Source organism: Oncorhynchus keta, chromosome 20 (assembly GCF_023373465.1).
Source record: "Oncorhynchus keta strain PuntledgeMale-10-30-2019 chromosome 20, Oket_V2, whole genome shotgun sequence".
Classification (NCBI taxonomy): domain Eukaryota; kingdom Metazoa; phylum Chordata; class Actinopteri; order Salmoniformes; family Salmonidae; genus Oncorhynchus; species Oncorhynchus keta.
In genome coordinates, this window is record NC_068440.1 from 33209713 (window position 1) to 33229724 (window position 20012).

Below are 20012 nucleotides of genomic sequence, written 5' to 3' on the forward strand. Positions count from 1 at the left end.
GCAGAGATCTACAGCTGAGGTGGGAGACTCTGTCCATAGAACAACAATCAGTCGTATATTGCACAAATCTGGCCTTTATGGAAGAGTGGCAAGAAGAAAGCCATTTCTTAAAGATATCCATAAAAAGTGTTGTTTAAAGTTTGCCACAAGCCACCTGGGAGACACACCAAACATGTGGAAGAAGGTGCTCTGGTCAGATGAAACCAAAATTGAACTTTTTGGCAAAAATGCAAAACGTTATGTTTGGCGTAAAAGCAACACAGCTCATCACCCTGAACACACCATCCCCACTGTCAAACATGGTGGTGGCAGCATCATGGTTCGGGCCTGCTTTTCTTCAGCAGGGACAGGGAAGATGGTTAAAATTGATGGGAAGATGGATGGAGCCAAATACAGGACCATTCTGGAAGAAAACCTGATGGAGTCTGCAAAAGACCTGAGACTGGGACGGAAATTTGTCTTCCAACAAGGCAATGATCCAAAACATAAAGCAAAATCTACAATGGAATGGTTCAAAAATAAACATATCCAGGTGTTAGAATGGCCAAGTCAAAGTCCAGACCTGAATCCAATCGAGAATCTGTGGAAAGACCTGAAAACTGCTGTTTACAAATGCTCTCCATCCAACCTCATTGAGCTCGAGCTGTTTTGCAAGGAGGAATGGGAAAAAAATTCAGTCTCTCGATGTGCAAAACTGATAGAGAAATACCCCAAGCGACTTACAGCTGTAATCGCAGCAAAAGGTGGCGCTACAAAGTATTAACTTAAGGGGGCTGAATAATTTTGCACGCCCAATTTTTCAGTTTTTGATTTGTTAAAAATTTTTGAAATATCCAATAAATGTCGTTCCACTTCATGATTGTGTCCCACTTGTTGTTGATTCTTCACAAAAAAATACAGTTTTATATCTTTATGTTTGAAGCCTGAAATGTGGCAAAAGGTCGCAAAGTTCAAGGGGGCCGAATACTTTCGCAAGGCACTGTATATTTTTTCTCAGCGACATACATTACATTGGTAAAATAAAGGTCTAAATAAATTACAATTTAAAATGGCAAAGAACAATCAAGTACCACATAAATTACTACAAGACAAAACAGCTCACTTAATCAAGCCTGATGGTCTTGTAAGTACAAAAGCAAAGCTTGCTTTCATATAATAAAACAATATAGAGAAAGTAGTGGAATGGGATACTATCTTAGCGTGGTGTGTGAAGATTCCAATACTTGACTTTTTATGCGGAGGTGCTCTCATATTATTGGGATAATAATATGGGAGCACCTCCTCTAGGAGTATGAATTCATTTTTTTGAGAAGGTTTGAATCCTAAGCACACTGTATATACAATGTTTGAAGTAAAATTGATCAACATAGCTACTGTAGTAGTTCAAAACTGTGTGTTGGAAAACCTTGGAAGAGCATGGGTGGAGTAGACATTATGGAGCTTGTGAATGTTCTTTCTTTCTTTTTCAGCTTCAGACCAATGCCTGCTTCTAATTTTTTTGTTTCTAACAGAGAAAAATACAGGCTGTATGGTTACCACTGAGCTCCTGCAGAGTCTCACTCTGGCAGCTCCACGGCAGGTGAGAGGATGTCCTCTTCAGGCTGCCTGTCGACCGCTCTCCCACGGGCGCCATTGAGGTTATGGAGCTGTCACTCTCACGTTCCAGCATCGCTCCCCTGCCCGCCAAAACAATGTCCGTCCGCCCGCCAAAAGAAAAGAAAGGAAGAAGAGATGAAAAAAAAATCATCTGAATGAATTATCTGCTTCACCTTGGTGGTGAAGGTGTGAGTGGGTGCCAATGGTTAGCAGCGACAATGCCAGCACTGCTCGGCTCCTATCACCTGATAATTGAAATCCAATGAAGTGTGAAAGAGACCCTTTTTGGGGGGGGGGTCACAATCAACAGGGGCGTCGCATGGCTGGAGCCTGATGTGTGTAATTTCATTTTGACGTCTCTCCCCTTGTTTAAATCCATTAATGGCAATTATGGGGTGAGAATGAGTTTGATGGGGGGAGTTTTGAGCATCCTTTCCCGTCAAGGAGAGAAAGACAAGACGGCCTGTTTGTCAGGTCTGAATTGTGAATACCACAGCTGGCTGTTCTAATCAATGGTCAAAGGGAGGACTTTAAACTGGTGATACTGGTCAATGAAATCCCATTCAAATGTACACTGAGTATACAAAACATTAAGAACCCCTGCTCTTTCCATGACATAGACTGACCAGGTGAATCCAGGTGAAAGCTACAGTATGATCCCTTAATGATGTCACTTGTTAAATCTACTTCAATCAGTGTAGATGAAGGGGATGGGGCAGGTTAAAGTAGGATTTGTAAGCCTTGAGACAGTTGAGACATGGATTGTGTGTGTGTGTGCCTTTCAGAGGGTGAATGGGCAAGACGAAAGGTCACCTTCTAAAGGAGTATGGTAGTAGGTGCCAGGCATACCAGTGTAAAGAACTGCAATGCTCCTGGGTTTTTCATGCTCAACAGTTCCCCACATGTATCAAGAATGTTCCAACACCTAAAGGATACTCATCCAACTTGATACAACTGCAGTCAACATCCCTGTGGAATGCTTTTGACACTGTGAGTTTTATTTATTTATTTAACTAGGCAAGTCAGTTAAAAACAAATTCATATTTACAATGACAGTCTAGAAACACTGGGTTAATTGCCTTGTTCAGGGGCAGAACAACTGATTTTTACCTTGTCAGCTCAGGGATTCGATCTAGCAACATTTCAGTTACTGGCCCAACGCTCTAACCACTAGGCTACCTGCCCTGATGAATTGAGGCTGTTCTGAGGGCAAAAGGAGGTGCAACTCAATATTAGGAAGGTGTTCTTAATGTTTGGTATACTCAGTGTATGTTGTTGCAGTTTAATTTATTGTAAGGATGAATGGGTGACACCTGGGCTTATATGTTTAACAGCTCTTCAGAACAATGTTTGCTCAGCAATAAGAAACATCAATAAACCATTTAGAGTTGCAATGCATTGAAATCGCATGTATCATATGGACACAGCCACGGAACAAACTGTAGCGCACATAATGTTTCCTCCACAGCAACAGATAGCCTTACCGTATCTCACACACAGTTCTCTTGTGTTGTGTTGTCTACCAAACATGTTTGTCTCTATTAAATATTCAACCAGAGCATCTCATTCCTCCATCTGTCCATCTTTCCATCTCTCCACCTCTCCGTGTATAATAACCTTCGGAGAAAGAGACGTATTGTCACACAACATGTTCCATCATGCTAATACATCATTGATTAGTGCCAACATACTAAGAGTACTAAGGCTTAGCTTCAATGTTCACTGAGGATGGCGGCTAAATGGCTCTTTAGACGACAAGACATATTTGATGTACAATCCCACACACTTAGAAGAAAGCCTCTAATTAAATCAGAGACGGACTGACCATAGGGCAGTTCTGGAAAATGCCAGATGGGCTGATCTATATTTAGCTGAGTGGGTCAGTCTAAATGGTGGATTTTGTGCAAAATTATAATTATTTGGTTAATAATTGGGTCCTCTAGGAAAAAAATGTCCTGGTATGGGGACCTCCAGGAAGAATATGTCCTGGTATGGGGACCTCCAGGAAAAATATGTCCTGGTATGGGGGCCTCAAGGAAGAATATGTCCTGGTATGGGGACCCAGTAAAAATATGTCCTGGTATGGGGGCCTCCAGGAAGAATATGTCCTGGTATGGGGACCTCCAGGAAGAATATGTCCTGGTATGGGGACCTCCAGGAAGAATATGTCCTGGTATGGGGGCCTCCAGGAAGAACATGTCCTGGTATGGGGACCCAGTAAAAATATGTCCTGGTATGGGGGCCTCCAGGAAGAATATGTCCTGGTATGGGGACCTCAAGGAAGAATATGTCCTGGTATGGGGACCTCCAGGAAGAATATGTCCTGGTATGGGGACCTCCAGGAAGAATATGTCCTGGTATGGGAGCCTCCAGGAAGAATATGTCCTGGTATGGGAGCCTCAAGGAAGAATATGTCCTGGTATGGGGACCCAGTAAAAATATGTCCTGGTATGGGAGCCTCCAGGAAGAATATGTCCTGGTATGGGGACCTCCAGGAAGAATATGTCCTGGTATGGGGACCTCCAGGAAGAATATGTCCTGGTATGGGGACCTCCAGGAAGAATATGTCCTGGTATGGGGACCTCCAGGAAGAATATGTCCTGGTATGGGGGCCTCCAGGAAGAACATGTCCTGGTATGGGGACCCAGTAAAAATATGTCCTGGTATGGGGGCCTCCAGGAAGAATATGTCCTGGTATGGGGACCTCCAGGAAGAATATGTCCTGGTATGGGGACCTCCAGGAAGAATATGTCCTGGTATGGGGACCTCAAGGAAGAATATGTCCTGGTATGGGGACCTCCAGGAAGAATATGTCCTGGTATGGGGACCTCCAGGAAGAATATGTCCTGGTATGGGGACCTCCAGGAAGAATATGTCCTGGTATGGGAGCCTCCAGGAAGAATATGTCCTGGTATGGGAGCCTCCAGGAAGAATATGTCCTGGTATGGGAGCCTCCAGGAAGAATATGTCCTGGTATGGGAGCCTCCAGGAAGAATATGTCCTGGTATGGGGGCCTCCAGGAAGAATATGTCCTGGTATGGTGATCGATGTGTTAAAGAAGCCTATTTCTGGTCCAAGTCAATCCCTGAGAGAGGCTTGGATTTTACTTGGTTGTGGGTTCTTTTAAAAGGTTTAATACCTGGTTCTGAACCCTGACACTTGCGTTGGCTCTCCAAGATATTGCCTTCAATGCTTTAGCTCAGTGGGCTAACACCGGCTTTTGGCATACAGGAGAGCCAGGCTCAAAGGTAATCAGTCACACAGGGAAAAGGAACTGTTTACTTCTCCCATTATCTGATCTCAGAGGGATAGATGTTGGCGGTCTTCCTGTCACAGACTACTTATTATCTTCATGGTGAAAGGCTTTATGTTTTAGCTGTTATATATGTTGTGTCTAAGCTTTGATACTCAGACATGCAACAATCACACAGTCTCACCAACAACATCAGCTGTCAACCCTTTCTACTCAAATCTGAATCAGAATCCTTCCACAAACTGTAAAAGCCCTGATTTTGGTTGTGATGTGAAAAAAGCAACAAGGTCGTTTCATAATCCATCCAACACAACGTGATGCTGTGTTCTTTCTGAATATAACATTTAATATAAAGGTTGCATTAACCACTCTGATGCACATCACAGACTTTGCTATTTGCCACGGGTCCAAAAGGCTTTTTCTGCCCTGGAGTGTAAGCAATGTGTGTTTTCTAACTACGCATATATTGGTTGGGAGCATCAAATGTACTACGGTAAGATCCTCTGAGAAAATGCACCCATACACACAGTTAAAATCAGAAGTTTACATACACTTAGGTTGGAGTAATTAAAACTCAGTTTTCAACAACTCCACAAATTTCTTTTTAACAAACTATAGTTTTGGCAAGTTGGTTAGGACATCTACTTTGTGCATGACACAAGTCACTTTTCCAACAATTGTTTACAGACAGATTATTTCACTTATAATTCACTGTGTCACAATTCCAGTGGGTCAGAAGTTTACATACACTCAGTTGACTGTGCCTTTAAACAGCTTGGAAAATTCCAGAAAATTATGTAAATGCTTTAGAAGTTTCTGATAGTCTAATTGACATCATTTGAGTCAATTGCATGTGTACCTGTGGATGTATTTCAAGGCCTACCTTCAAACTCAGTGCATCTTTGCTTGACATCATTGGAAAATCAAAAGAAATCAACTAAGACCACAGACAAAAAATATAGACCTCCACAAGTCTGGTTCATCCTTGGGAGCAATTTCCAAACGCCTGAAGGTATCACATTCATCTGGACAAACAATAGTACGCAAGTATAAACACCATGGGACCACGCAGCCGTCATACCGCTCAGGAAGGAGATGCGTTCTGTCTCCTAGAGATTAACGTACTTTGGTGCAAAAAGTGCAAATCAATCCCAGAACAACAGCAAAGGACCTTGTGAAGATGCTGGATGAAACAGGTACAAAAGTGTCTGTATCCACAGTAAAACGAGTCCTATATCGACGTAACTTGAAAGGCCGCTCAGCAAGGAAGAAGCCACCGCTCCAAAACCACCATAAAAAAGCCAGACTGGGGTTTGCAACTGGACATGGGGACAAAGATCATACCTCTTGGAGAAATGTCCTCTGGTCTGATGAAACAAAAATAGAACTGTCTGGCCATAATGACCATTGTTACGTTTGGAGGAAAAAGGGGGAGGCTTGCAAGCTGAATACACCATCCCAAATGTGAAGCACGGGGGTGGCAGCATCATGTTGTGGGGGTGCTTTGCTGCAGGAGGGTGCACTTCACAAAATAGATGGCTCTCATGAGGCAGGAAAATTATGTAGATATATTGAAGCAACATCTCAAGACATCAGTAAGGAAGTTAAAGCTTGGTCGCAAATGGGTCTTCCAAATGGACAATGACCCCAAGTATATTGCACTTCCAAAGTTGTGGCAAAATGGCTTTAAGGACAACAAAATCAAGGTATTGGAGTGGCCATCACAAAGCCCTGACCTCAACCCTATAGAAAATGTGTGGGCAGAACTGAAAAAAGCATGTGCTAGCAAGGAGGCCTACAAACCTGACTCCGTTACACCAGCTGTGTCAGGAGGAATGGGCCAAAATTCACCCAACTTATTGTGGAAGGCCAACCGAAACATTTGATCCAAGTTAAACAATTTAAAGTTAATGCTACCAAATACTAATTGAGTGTATGTAAACTTCTGACCCATTGGGAATGTGATGAAAGAAATAAAAGCTGAAATAAATCCTTCTCTCTACTATCATTCTGACATTTCACATTCTTAAAATAAAGTGGTGATCCTAACTGACCTAATACAGGGAATGTTTACTAGGATTAAATGTCAGGAATTGTGAAAAACTGAGTTTAAATGAAATTGGCTAAGGTGTGTGTAAACTTCCAACTTCAACTGTATTTAAATTGACATACCGTAATATAGAAGAGGGAAATGGGAGCATGAGTAGTGTTTGTCACTCAGCATACTGAAACTAGAGGATTTATATGGTTGGTGGTGGTAATATTATTTTTGTCAATCATTTCCCTTAAAGTCAGATGTCAGGCACAAACATTCAAAAGCATATGTACGGTGCCTTGCAAAAGTATTCACCCCCTTGGCATTTTTTGTTGCCATACAACCTGGAATTAAAATGGATTTGTGGGGGGTTTGTTTCATTTGATTTAAACAACATGCCTTCCACTTTGAAGATGCAAAATATATTTTATTGTAAAACAAACAAAAAACTTGAGCGTGCATAACTATTCACCCCTGCAACGTCAATACTTTGTAGAGCCACCTATTACAGCTGCAAGTCTCTTGGTGGATATGTCTCTATAAGTTTGGTACATCTCTCTTGGCAGGTTTGTTGTGGTGCCATATTCTTTCCATTTTTTAATAATGGATTTAATGGTGCTCTGTGGGATGTTCAAAGTTATGGATATTTTTTTATAACTCAACCCTGATCTGTACTTCTCCACAACTGTGTCCCTGACCTGTTTGGAGAGCTCCTTGGTCTTCATGGTGCCGCTTGCTTGGTGGTGCCCCTTGCTTCGTGGTGTTGCAGACTCTGGGCCTTTCAGAACAGGTTTATATATACTGAGATCATGTGACAGATCATGTGACACTTAGATTGCACACTAATTATGTGACTTCTCAAGGTAATTGGTTGCACCAGATCTTATTTAAGGGCTTCATAGCAAAGGGGGTGAATACATATGCACACACCACTCTTCTGTAGCTCAGTTGGTAGAGCATGGCGCTTGTAACGCCAGGGTAGTGGGTTCGATTCCCGGGACCACCCATACGTAGAATGTATGCACACATGACTGACTGTAAGTCGCTTTGGATAAAAGCGTCTGCTAAATGGCATATATTATTATTATTATTATATTATTATTATTATTATTATATATTATTATTATTATATTATATTATTATTATTTTGTATAATTTTTTTGAAACAAGTTATTTTTTCATTTCACTTCACCAATTGCGCACCCAACTCACTCAGGTGCTTTGCTATATCACATTTGACATTGCCCGTAAGCTGGAGTATATTTGCACACAAAAAAATAATACAATGATGTAAAGACCTGTGTGTTGTCCTTGTTAATGCAAACATAGAAGAGCTCCAATTTCTTAATCATAGCCTCAATTTTGTCCCGCACATTGAATATAGTTGTGAGAGTCCCTGTAATCCTAGATTCAGGTCATTCAGGTTAGAAAAAACATCACCAAGATAGGCCAAACTTTAAGCTCGTCTCTCAGTTTTAAAAAAAACGTGTCAATGCTTTGCCCCTTGATAACCAGCGCACTTCTGTACGTTGTAAAAGCGTTACATGGTCGCTGCCCATATCATTGCATAGTACAGAAAATACACAAGAGTTCAGGGGTCTTGCTTTAACAAAGTTAACCATTTTGACTGTAGTGTCCAAAATGTCTTTCAAGCCGTCAGTCATTCTCTTGGCAGCAAAAGCCTCTTGGTGGATGCTGCAGTGTACCCAAGTGTCGTCGGGAGCAACTGCTGGCACGCCCATTACCACTCCACTATGTCTCCCTGTTATGGCTTTGCACCATCAGTACAGATACCAACACATCTTGACCACCAAAGTCCATTTGATGTCACAAAGCTGTCCAGTACATTAAAAATACTACCTTCTGTTGTCCTGGTTTCAAGTGGTTTCCAGAAGAGGGTGTCTTCCTTAATTGACCCCCCATAAACGTAACAGACATATACCAGGAGCTGTGCCAGGCCTGCCACGTCTGTTGATTCATCCAGCTGTAACGCATATAATTCACTGGCTTGTATGCGAAGCAGTAATTGTGTCAACACATCTCCTGCCATGTCACTGATGCGTTGTGAAACAGTGTTTGATGAAGACATTTTCTGTATAGTTTTTTGGGCCTTTTCCCCCAGCATTTTCCCAGCCATATCCGCGGCAGCAGGAAGAATTAAGTCCTCCACAATATTATGGGGCTTACCTGTCCTAGCCACTCGGTAGCTCACGATATAAGACACTTCTAGCCCCTTCTTATTAATGATATCTGTTGCTTTTATACATGTCTTACTACTCAAAAGTCAACATAATTCTTGCTCAAAAAACTCCCGTGGCTTATATTTCAAATTGCCATGTTTTGTATCTAAATGTCTGTGCAAGAGTGAAGGTTTCATCAGATTGTGAGATAGTATTTTTGCACATATAACACTGTGGCTGAGGAAAGGCACTACTCGCAATATAAGTGAACCCCAAATCAATGTAGTTCTCATCATATTTGCGCCTCTTCGATGGTCCATCATCCCTGTCTGTTGTTCGGTGCTTTCCCGGGGAAGGGGGCAGTAGCTCTTCGGCTGCATCATATTCACAACTGTCAGTGTCCATGCTAGCTGGGATAACAACAAATGTAGAATTACTGACGCTAGCATTGGATGTGCTGTGGAAGCAGAACAACGTGTGTCGTTGACAGGTGCAGGTGTAGTAGTGCTGGTAGTAGCAGTACTACCAGTAGAGCTGGTATGTGTCTCTATGGACGCGGGCCTTACTTTTTAAAATAATTTATAAATTTTTGAGCAAACGGAATGAGCAGCAGCTACGTTTGGCTAGTTGAATTCCCGCGAGAGGGTAACATGATTGGATGTTAATTATTTGACTAGGCTACCTGTATTTGGCATTGTGTTGTTAATTCGCTGAACACTAGATGGTTTAATTGTATTTTTGGCAGTGAAATGAGGGTACTCAGGCGAGAGAAAAACCTCACCCAAATGTATATCCCCGTTGGAAAATATAATGTTAGATATTGTAAAAAAAAAATATATATATGAATCACATTTAATTTGGCGTACCCCCTGACCGGCATTGCACGTACCCCAGTTTGGGAATACCTGCCCTAGCAGATGTCTCAGGGATGGCATTGTCTCCTGCCCGGCCGCTCTTTTGACGGACGCTGGGTGCTGCTCAGACTGAGACTGGGAGAGACTCACAGATGGTTAGTATATTTGAGGCGGTTTGATACGCCGAAGCGGCAGGCAGGTAGGTATCAATGCTAGAAGTGCCTTGGGGAGCATACAGGACTGTACATGCTGCTTTTCTACCATTGTACACCATGAAGGGGAAGAGATGTGGGGGAGCAACAGAGAGATAAGTGGGAGGGAAGAGAGAGAACGAAAGAGACAGAGAGGGAGAGAGAGAGAGCGAGAGAGAGAGAGAGAGAGAGAGAGAGAGAGAGAGAGAGAGAGAGAGAGAGAGAGAGAGAGAGAGAGAGAAGAGAGAGAGGAGAGGGAGAGAGAGAGAGAGAGAGAAAGAGAGAGAGGGAGACAGAGAGAGATAGACGGCCTCCAAGGCTTTCAGACGAGGAACAGAACAGCTTGAGACAGAGAATATTTCACATTCCTGTGGCCTCATGTGAGCCTCAGATGACTACAGTAAAGTCTGCTATACAGCTGGGCCTTTTCTTTCTGAAAAGTTGAACAGGTCTCAGAGAACATTAGCCTTTCATCAGAGCACTGCTGCTGCTCTGACAGCTCTGTGTTAAAAAGGCCCCGTCACACACACACACACACACACACACACACACACACACACACACACACACACACACACACACACACACACACACACACACACACACACACACGCACACACACACACACACACACACGCACACACACGCACACACGCACACACACGTCACATCCTCCTCCTCCCCCCTCCTCCGCTGTGGGGTCGTAAAGTGTGACAAACGCAACCAGAGTGTCCCTGACTCCAATCCCTGCCTTTATTGACACCAGGTTGGAAAATAAATAAGCAGAAGAGGCAGGAAGAAGGCCTGGAGATGGCCCGGCTCTGAGATGGGTTTGATCGATGGGAGGGAGAGGAACGCGTTATCGATCCAGTCAGCGAGTTACGGCTGTTAGAGGAATGAGGAGGGCGGCATTTGGACTTGTTGATTAACTGAGGCATGCCAGGGCGCTTGTCGGCCGCAGTATGTTAAAGTGATGTACATGGATTGGTCTGAAAGGGCACCATGGATCGCTGTGCTGTGCATGATGACAAATGAAAGTGAGAACCCCCAAAGAAAAAGAGAGAATGGTAAAATGTCTGTGTAAAAATAACAGGAACCAAATACACAATAATACGGGTCATGGCGCTCCTTGTCGGAAGATGGTTGAGTCGGATTAGCTGTTAGATTCTCTCAGAAAAAACAACTGAACGCACCGATACCTCATGTTTCCCTGTTGCTCATTAAGGAAACCAGATTTCAGTCTTGTGGTTCAATGTGGCAGTTAATAACATTTGTCCCCGATGAGACACCATAGGAACAAAGCCAGTATCACTTCCTGAAAATAGATAAAGAAATCTGTAATTCAGTTTGAAATTTTTGCCAATGTTTTATTCGCACAATTTGACCCCTAGCTAAGGTGTTTGGTGCACTAATTCTCAAGTTTAAAGAAAGCAATGTGTCCAATCCGCTGCCTCACTGTCTGCGCGTTCTGTGGTAGGATTGGATAGAGAGCAATCACTGTAGCTGTGTATCCCATGTTAGGGAGAATGATCTAGTACGCAAATCTCACGAAACTCAGTTTTGGAAGATACTGACTTTATGACCAACATTTACATAATTGAACTTTTTAGTCCATTTTGGCACTGGAATATATGTTTCTGACGAATAATATTTTCAACGAGAGAAGTTAGTTCTCGGGTTCAGTTCTGCTTTAAAGTTTACACAAGCACGGACGTACGCACACACACATTCAAACATCCAATTTCCCTAACCCTAACCCTAACCCTAACCCCCAACCCTAACCCTAACCCTAACCCTAACCCTAACCCAACCCTAACCCTAACCCCCAACCCTAACCCTAACCCCTAACCCTAACCCCTAACCCTAACCCTAACCCCCAACCCTAACCCTAACCCCCAACCCTAACCCTAACCCCCACCCACCCCTAACCCTAACCCCAACCCTAACCCTAACCCTAACCCCCAACCCTAACCCTAACCCTAACCCTAACCCCTAACTCTAACCCTAACCCTAACCCTAACCCCAACCCTAACCCTATCCCTAACCCCCAACCCTAACCCTAACCCTAACCCCCATCAAGGATGTACGCACACACACATTCAAACATCCAATTTCTCTAACCCTAACCCTACCCCCCCCCCTAACCCTATCCCTAACCCTAACCCCCAACCCTAACCCTCACCCTAACCCTAACCCCCAAGCACGGACGTACACACACACACAATTTCAAAATCCAATTTCCTTAACCCAAAAATTATATTTTCCCTAACCCTAAACCTTACTCTGACCCTAAAACTAAACCAAACCCTAACCCTAAACCTAACCCCTAGCCCTAACCTTAAGTCTAACCCTAAACCTAACCCCTAGCCCTAACCTTAATTCTAACCCTAAACCTAACCCATAGCCCTAACCTTAATTCTAACCCTAAACCTAAACCTAACCACTAACCCTAACCTTAATTCTTAACCTAACCTTAACCTAACCCCTAGCCCTAACCTTAATTCTAACCCTAAACCTAAACCTAACCCATAGCCCTAACCTTAATGCTAACCCTAAACCTAAACCTAACCCATAGCCCTAACCTTAATGCTAACTCTAAACCTAAACCTAACCCATAGCCCTAACCTTAATTCTAACCCTAAACCTAAACCTAAACCTAACCACTAACCCTAACCTTAATTCTTAACCTAACCTTAACCTAATTCCAAGACCTAACCTTAATTCTAACCCTAAACCTAAACCTAACCCATAGCCCTAACCTTAATGCTAACCCTAAACCTAAACCTAACCCATAGCCCTAACCTTAATTCTAACCCTAAACCTAAACCTAAACCTAACCACTAACCCTAACCTTAATTCTTAACCTAACCTTAACCTAATTCCAAGACCTAACCTTAATTCTAACCCTAAACCTAAACCTAACCCCTAGCCCTAACCTTAATTCTAACCCTAAACCTAAACCTAACCCATAGCCCTAACCTTAATTCTAACCCTAAACCTAAACCTAACCACTGGCCCTAACCTTAATTCTTAACCTAAAACTAAACCTAACTCCAAGACCTAACCTTAATTCTAACCCTATAAACCTAAACCTAACACCTAGCCCTAACCTTAATTCTAACCCTAAACCTAAACCTAACCCCTAGCCCTAACCTTAATTCTAACCCTAAACCTAAACCTAACCACTGGCCCTAACCTTAATTCTAATTCTTACTCTAACCCCTACCCCTAGCACTACCATTGATTATAATTCTTACCCTAACTCCTAGCAGTAACATTTATTCTAACCCTTACCCTAACCCCTAGACCTAACCTTAATTCTAACCCTTACCCTAACCCTAACCCCTAAACTTATTTATAATTCTTACCCTAACCCCCTAGCCCTAACCTTATTTATAATTCTTACCCTAACCCCTAGCCCTAACCTTATTTATAATTCTTACCCTAAACCCTAGCCCTAACCTTATTTATAATTCTTACCCTAACCCCTAGCCCTAACCTTATTTATAATTCTTACCCTAACCCCTAGCCCTAACCTTATTTATAATTCTTACCCTAAACCCTAGCCCTAAACTTATTTATAATTCTTACCCTAACCCCTAGCCCTAACCTTATTTATAATTCTTACCCTAACCCCTAGCCCTAACCTTATTTCTAACTCTAACCCTAAACCTAACCCCAGACCTAACTCGAAACCTAACCCATAAGCCCCCCACACACACACACACATTCCACTTCCACACACACACACACACACACACACACACACACACACACACACACACACACACACACACACACACACACACACACACACACACACACACACACTATCCCCTATCCACTCAGGTACACACACACACACTGTCCACTCAGGTATACACACACACACACACACACACACACACACACACACACACACACACACACACACACACACACACACACACTATCCCCTATCCACTCAGGTACACACACACACTGTCCACTCAGGTATACACACACACACACACACACATCCCCAGCTGCTGCCCATCAGCCTGTTTAGTAGTTTGGGGGATACCAATCACAGACAGAATTGAGGTTGTTTCCCTTAGCGCTGAGGTTAATAGCAGGGTGGAATACGGAATCCCAAACAATTACACTCTCTCATCAGGTTACCAGCTACTAACCCATAAGAAGAGAGGGGGAGAAGTATTACACATGGGCAGACCTCTGGATCTCCTCTCAATGAGTGCTAAGAGAGATCCTCCAACCAACTCCACTTTTCTCCAGTCTTTCTGGTTTCAACTGGTCAATTCTCTCTCTCACACACACACACACACACACACACACACACACACACACACACACACACACACACACACACACACACACACAAAAACATACACACTCAGCCCAGAGTGTTTGTCTATCGGAAACTTCCAGAAATGTCTGTTTTCTTTGTAATCTTCCTCCGCTTTGGTTTCAGAGGTCAGATAGGGTTTGAACTCATATTTCTCTCTCTATCTCTTTTGGCGTAGAGTCTCTCTCTCTCTCTCTCTCTATTTCTTTCGGTGTAGAGTCTCTCCCTCTCTCTTTCGGCGTAGAGTCTCTCTCTCTATCTCTTACGGCGTAGTCTCTCCCTCTTTCGGCGTAGTCTCTCTCTCTCTCTCTCTCTCTCTCTCTCTCTCTCTCTCTCTCTCTCTCTCTCTCTCTCTCTCTCTCTCTCTCTCTCTCTCTCTCTCTCTCTCTCTCTCTCTCTCTCTCTCTCTCTCTCTCTCTCTCTCTCTCTGTACTGTACTGTACTGTACACAGGCAGGGTCCTTGGGAAAGAGAGATTGAGGGCATAACTCAGCCTGGACATCTAAAAAAGCCTGGACATCTAAAAAGACCCAGGTCTATAACGGGATTCAATCCAAAAACCTTTTGGTTACTGGCCCAACGCTTTAACCACTAGGCTACCTGCCACCCCATTACTATACCATAGTAACATTTAAGCAGATGTTTTCTATACTTCCATTTTGAAGATAAACAAAATGCTATTGCTTGAAAATGAGCAAAATTCTCCAATGTTGGTCATGAAATCTTATTTTAATCTTACCAAGCTAGATGTATACGGTGTTGTGAGAGACTGATGTGCGAGCACGCTCATCTGCAGGTGCGTAGGTGTCTACCGCCAGGTCAACAGCCCTCAAGGGCGTTCCCATGGTTTCTCCCCAGCTCCACAGTTGTCTACATTTGCATGTGTCAGCAGCCCTGCGTAAGTGTGAAATTGCACATTGAGCAGCAAGCAGAGCAGTCTAAAGTCAAAGCAAGGCCTTTTCAAAAGATGGATTTGAAGTCATAGAAGATTACTCAGCAGTGAGCAGCACCGGCTGGTCGGCCAACGCAATCAGTATCAGACACACCCAGCCACCTCTCCCTCCATCTCCCTCCCTCGGTTTATCTCCCCCTTCAGACATTAACAGAGACCCTTTCAAGGTCAAATGTCAACGGTCATAGGCACAACAAGGCTGTGACCCCTGACCCTTCTCTACGAGGTTAAACTGGAGAAGATACCCCCCCCCCACACACACACACACACCACTCCTACCTACCTCCTAAGAGAGAAAAGGTGTGTGTGTGTGTGTGTGTGTGTGTGTGTGTGTGTGTGTGTGTGTGTGTGTGTGTGTGTGTGTGTGTGTGTGTGTGTTTGTTTGTGTGGTGTGTGTGTGTTTGTGTGGTGCGCGTGTGTGTGTGTGAGGTGAGAGAGGAAGGGCTCTGACTTGGTGATGGAAAATGATTATTTAGCAGAAGAGGGAATAATAACCCTGTGAAAGTGAGACAGGATCCTCTCTGCACTGTGGAGGGGAGAAATCAATGAGACAGGATCCTCTCTGCACTGTGGAGGGGAGAAATCAATGAGACAGGATCCTCTCTGCACTGTGGAGGGGAGAAATCAATGAGACAGGATCCTCTCTGCACTGTGGAGGGGAGAAATCAATGAGACAGGATCCTCTCTGCACTGTGGAGGGGAGAAATCAATGAGACAGGATCCTCTCTGCACTGTGGAGGGGAGAAATCAATGAGACAGGATCCTCTCTGCACTGTGGAGGGGAGAAATCAATGAGACAGGATCCTCTCTGCACTGTGGAGGGGAGAAATCAATGAGACAGGATCCTCTCTGCACTGTGGAGGGGAGAAATCAATGAGACAGGATCCTCTCTGCACTGTGGAGGGGAGAAATCAATGGGAGAGAGTGAAGGACTCTGCTCCCCTAATTAGCCTGAGGAGGGGGGGAGGGGAGGGGAGAGAGTGAAGGACTCTGCTCCCCTAATTAGCCTGAGGAGAGGGGGGGAGGGGAGGGGAGAGAGTGAAGAACTCTGCTCCCCTAATTAGCCTGAGGAGAGAGGGGGAGGGGGAGAGAGTGAAGGACTCTGCTCCCCTAATTAGCCGGAGGAGGGGGGGGGGGAGGGTAGAGAGTGAAGGACTCTGCTCCCCTAATTAGCCTGAGGAGAGGGGGGAGGGGGGAGAGAGTGAAGGACTCTGCTCCCCTAATTAGCCTGAGGAGAGGGGAGGGGGGAGAGAGTGAAGGACTGTTCCCTTAATTAGCCTGAGGAGAGGGGGAGGGGAGGGGAGAGAGTGAAGGACTGTTCTCTTAATTAGCCTGAAGAGAGGAGAGGAACAGACTCACGGCACGGAAGGCTGGGCCAGGAGAAACAACGCAGGGTGTGTGTGCTGTGCGTGCCTGTGTGTGTGTGTCTGTGCGCAGGGGTGCAGGCAGACTGCAAAAGGCACTAACTAACGTAACAGCGATACTGTTCTCCGTTCCTGGAGAAAAGAGATGAGATAAAAAGTGTCTGAATCTAAATGGTCTGAGTCGGACCAGGTGGTTTCCATCATGGCTAGATTAAGTAACTGATTCATTTTCTGTAGTGGAGGATTGCTCGACAGTGACTTTGAGTCCTGATTGCCTGTTTTCCTGTAGAGACAAGTCAAACTACTGACAGAGGCATCAAAGAGAGAAGAGGCATCAATTCTAGCCTGAGACCCAAATGGCACCCTATTGCCTATTTAGTGCACTGCATTTAACCAGAGCCCTCCGACTGGGCAAAAACGGGTTTAATCAACGTTGTTACCATGTCATTTCAACAACAACAAAAATGACACTTGATTACGCTGAATCAGCGTGGAAAACTGATTCGAGTTGGATTTGATTGGACCCAACTTTTAACCTAAATCCACTGACATGGTGAAATGTTTTGTTGATTTCACGTTGAATTCAAGTTAGTTGACACCTCAACCAAATGTAAATCAAAAGTAGACTTAGAGTTGACGTCTGTGCCCAGTGGACTATCGGTTCTGGTACCAAAGTAGTGCACTAGATTTGGAGCGTATCAATGTATTGAAGATCAATGTACAGAATTCATCAAAGGATGCTTGCTTTGATGTTTTTATCCATCTGTTTTACCAAATCAAAGAACATGTTTATCTGGCTTTATAATGAGCTTGCCACTGAAGGACATTATATATATATATATATATATACAGTGGGGAGAACAAGTATTTGATCCTACTTACAAAGCATGCAGAGGTCTGTAATTTTTTATCATAGGTACACTTCAACTGTGAGAGACGGAATCTAAAACAAAAATCCAGAAAATCACATTGTATGATTTTTAAGTAATTAATTAGCATTTTATTGCATGACACAAGTATTTGATCACCTACCAACCAGTAAGAATTACAGCTCTCACAGACCTGTTAATTTTTGTTTAAGAAGCCCTCCTGTTCTCCACTCATTACCTGTATTAACTGCACCTGTTTGAACTCGTTACCTGTAGAAAAGACACCTGTCCACAACCTCAATCAAACAGACTCCAGCCACTCAACAATGACCAAGACCAGAGAGCTGTTTAAGGACATCAGGGGGGGGGGGCAGAATGTAAGATAGAAGCTTACATGCATGCATATCCAAACACTCAGGTACGCATGCACACACACCTTCCACACCTTGACCTTTTCAAGTCAACACCATCAGTGGACCTTGTATAACATCTGAACACCTGACTTCCAAAGATAGAAAGCAACACAATATCACTGAGCAGGCCAAACATTTTCCCTTCGAGAGAGAGAGAGAGAGAGAGAGAGAGAGAGAGAGAGAGATGGAGAGAGAGAGAGTTAGGGGGAAAGAAAACAAATTGCAAAAATAGATTAAACATCATGTGGTTTGACAAGGCGAACAGGGAACGACAGAGAACTACTCAAGTAGTACATATTCAAAGCACACCTCAAGCAAATCAACCCAAGTCATTACTGCACTTCAAACCGCACACAGACAACAGACAAGATCAGAATAGTAATTAAAAGGGAATACAATGACAAACAAGCAGAGGAGGAGGAAGAGGATGAAGATGAGGAGGGAGATGAAGTGGAAGAGGAGGAAGAGGAGATGAAGAGGTGGAGGAAGATGGGAGGATGAGGAAGGGAGGTGAGGCGAGGTAGAGACTGTATATAAATAAGATGTTGATCAACATTAAGCTTAAATCACATATTTCTGCATCTCGGATGGTTTAGGGACACGACCATATGATGCTTTAGGGATACGACCATATGATGGTTTAGGGATTGACACGACCATATGATGCTTTAGGGATTGACACGACCATATGATGCTTTAGGGATTGGTATGACCATATGATTTGACCTCCTGTCGACAGACAACTAATGACATACTAGCACCTTAATTTATGCAAATTCTTCATAACTTCTCAGCATTAGTGCCTCTCAGTACTTGAGGCAATTTCATCTTAAATCATCTGCAAAATCATCTGCTCTTAAATAAGTTTACGGGATCCCATCCCCGCGATGACACAGACAGCCTAGGTTCATCCCAAATTGCACCCTATTCCCTACACAGTGCACTACTTTTAACCAGAGCCCTATGGGCCCCTGTCAAAAGTAGTGCACTCTATAGGGAATAGGGTACCATTTGGGATGCTGGAGCCTATCACCAGAGCTCTGGGGCTCAGGCTGGAGGGATGAAGCCATCCGTCCAATGTCATGTCCTTCAGTTAAAGTGTGTTGGAAAAATATGAAGCTCTGGAAAATGTCAACAAGCACGCAGGCAGACTTAATGGCTGCTGAGATATATGATACACAAAGTAAAGTTTAACGATTGGCTCAGCGTCTGGCTTATCCATTCTGACCCACGTGCACACACACACACACACACACACACACACACACACACACACACACACACACACACACACACACACACACACACACACACACACACACACTCTCTCTCATCACATTGCAATAAATCACTGTGGGATCTTAAGTAATGAGGGATAGTCGGAGAGGAGATGTGCTATGTGTGTGTGTGTGTGTGTGTGTGTGTGTGTGTGTGTGTGTGTGTGTGTGTGTGTGTGTGTGTGTGTGTGTGTGTGTGTGTGTTGTGTGCAGTATTGACTAAGTCAGTCAGGCCAGTTTCCACATTAGAGGCTAAATATAATATACTGATGCTATAGTGGGTTAGATGTGACAGGGTCAAAACTCTAAATTACATTTTCATCCATTTTCAGAGGGAAATAATCCAAATCTTTCTCAAACCCAAGTCTCAAATGTGTCATACACTCAGTCAATCTCAAACTTGCTTTAAAAAAAATCTCAATCCTTTCTAATCTAAGTCTCAAATGTTTCATAAACTCAGGCAATCTGAAAAGTTCCACTCTCACCAAACACAGCGAGTACACAAGCAGGGCAAGAGTGTTTTTTCCAAGTTTGCTTTGTTTTTCTGTGCAACACGAACAGATACGACACGGCATGTGGGAGAGTTTATGCTTATTCAACCTTAATAATTCAGTATTTTCACTGCAAATGAAGCTTCATGATTTAATATTATTACTGCTGAACCTAATGTGTCTGCTGGTGAAC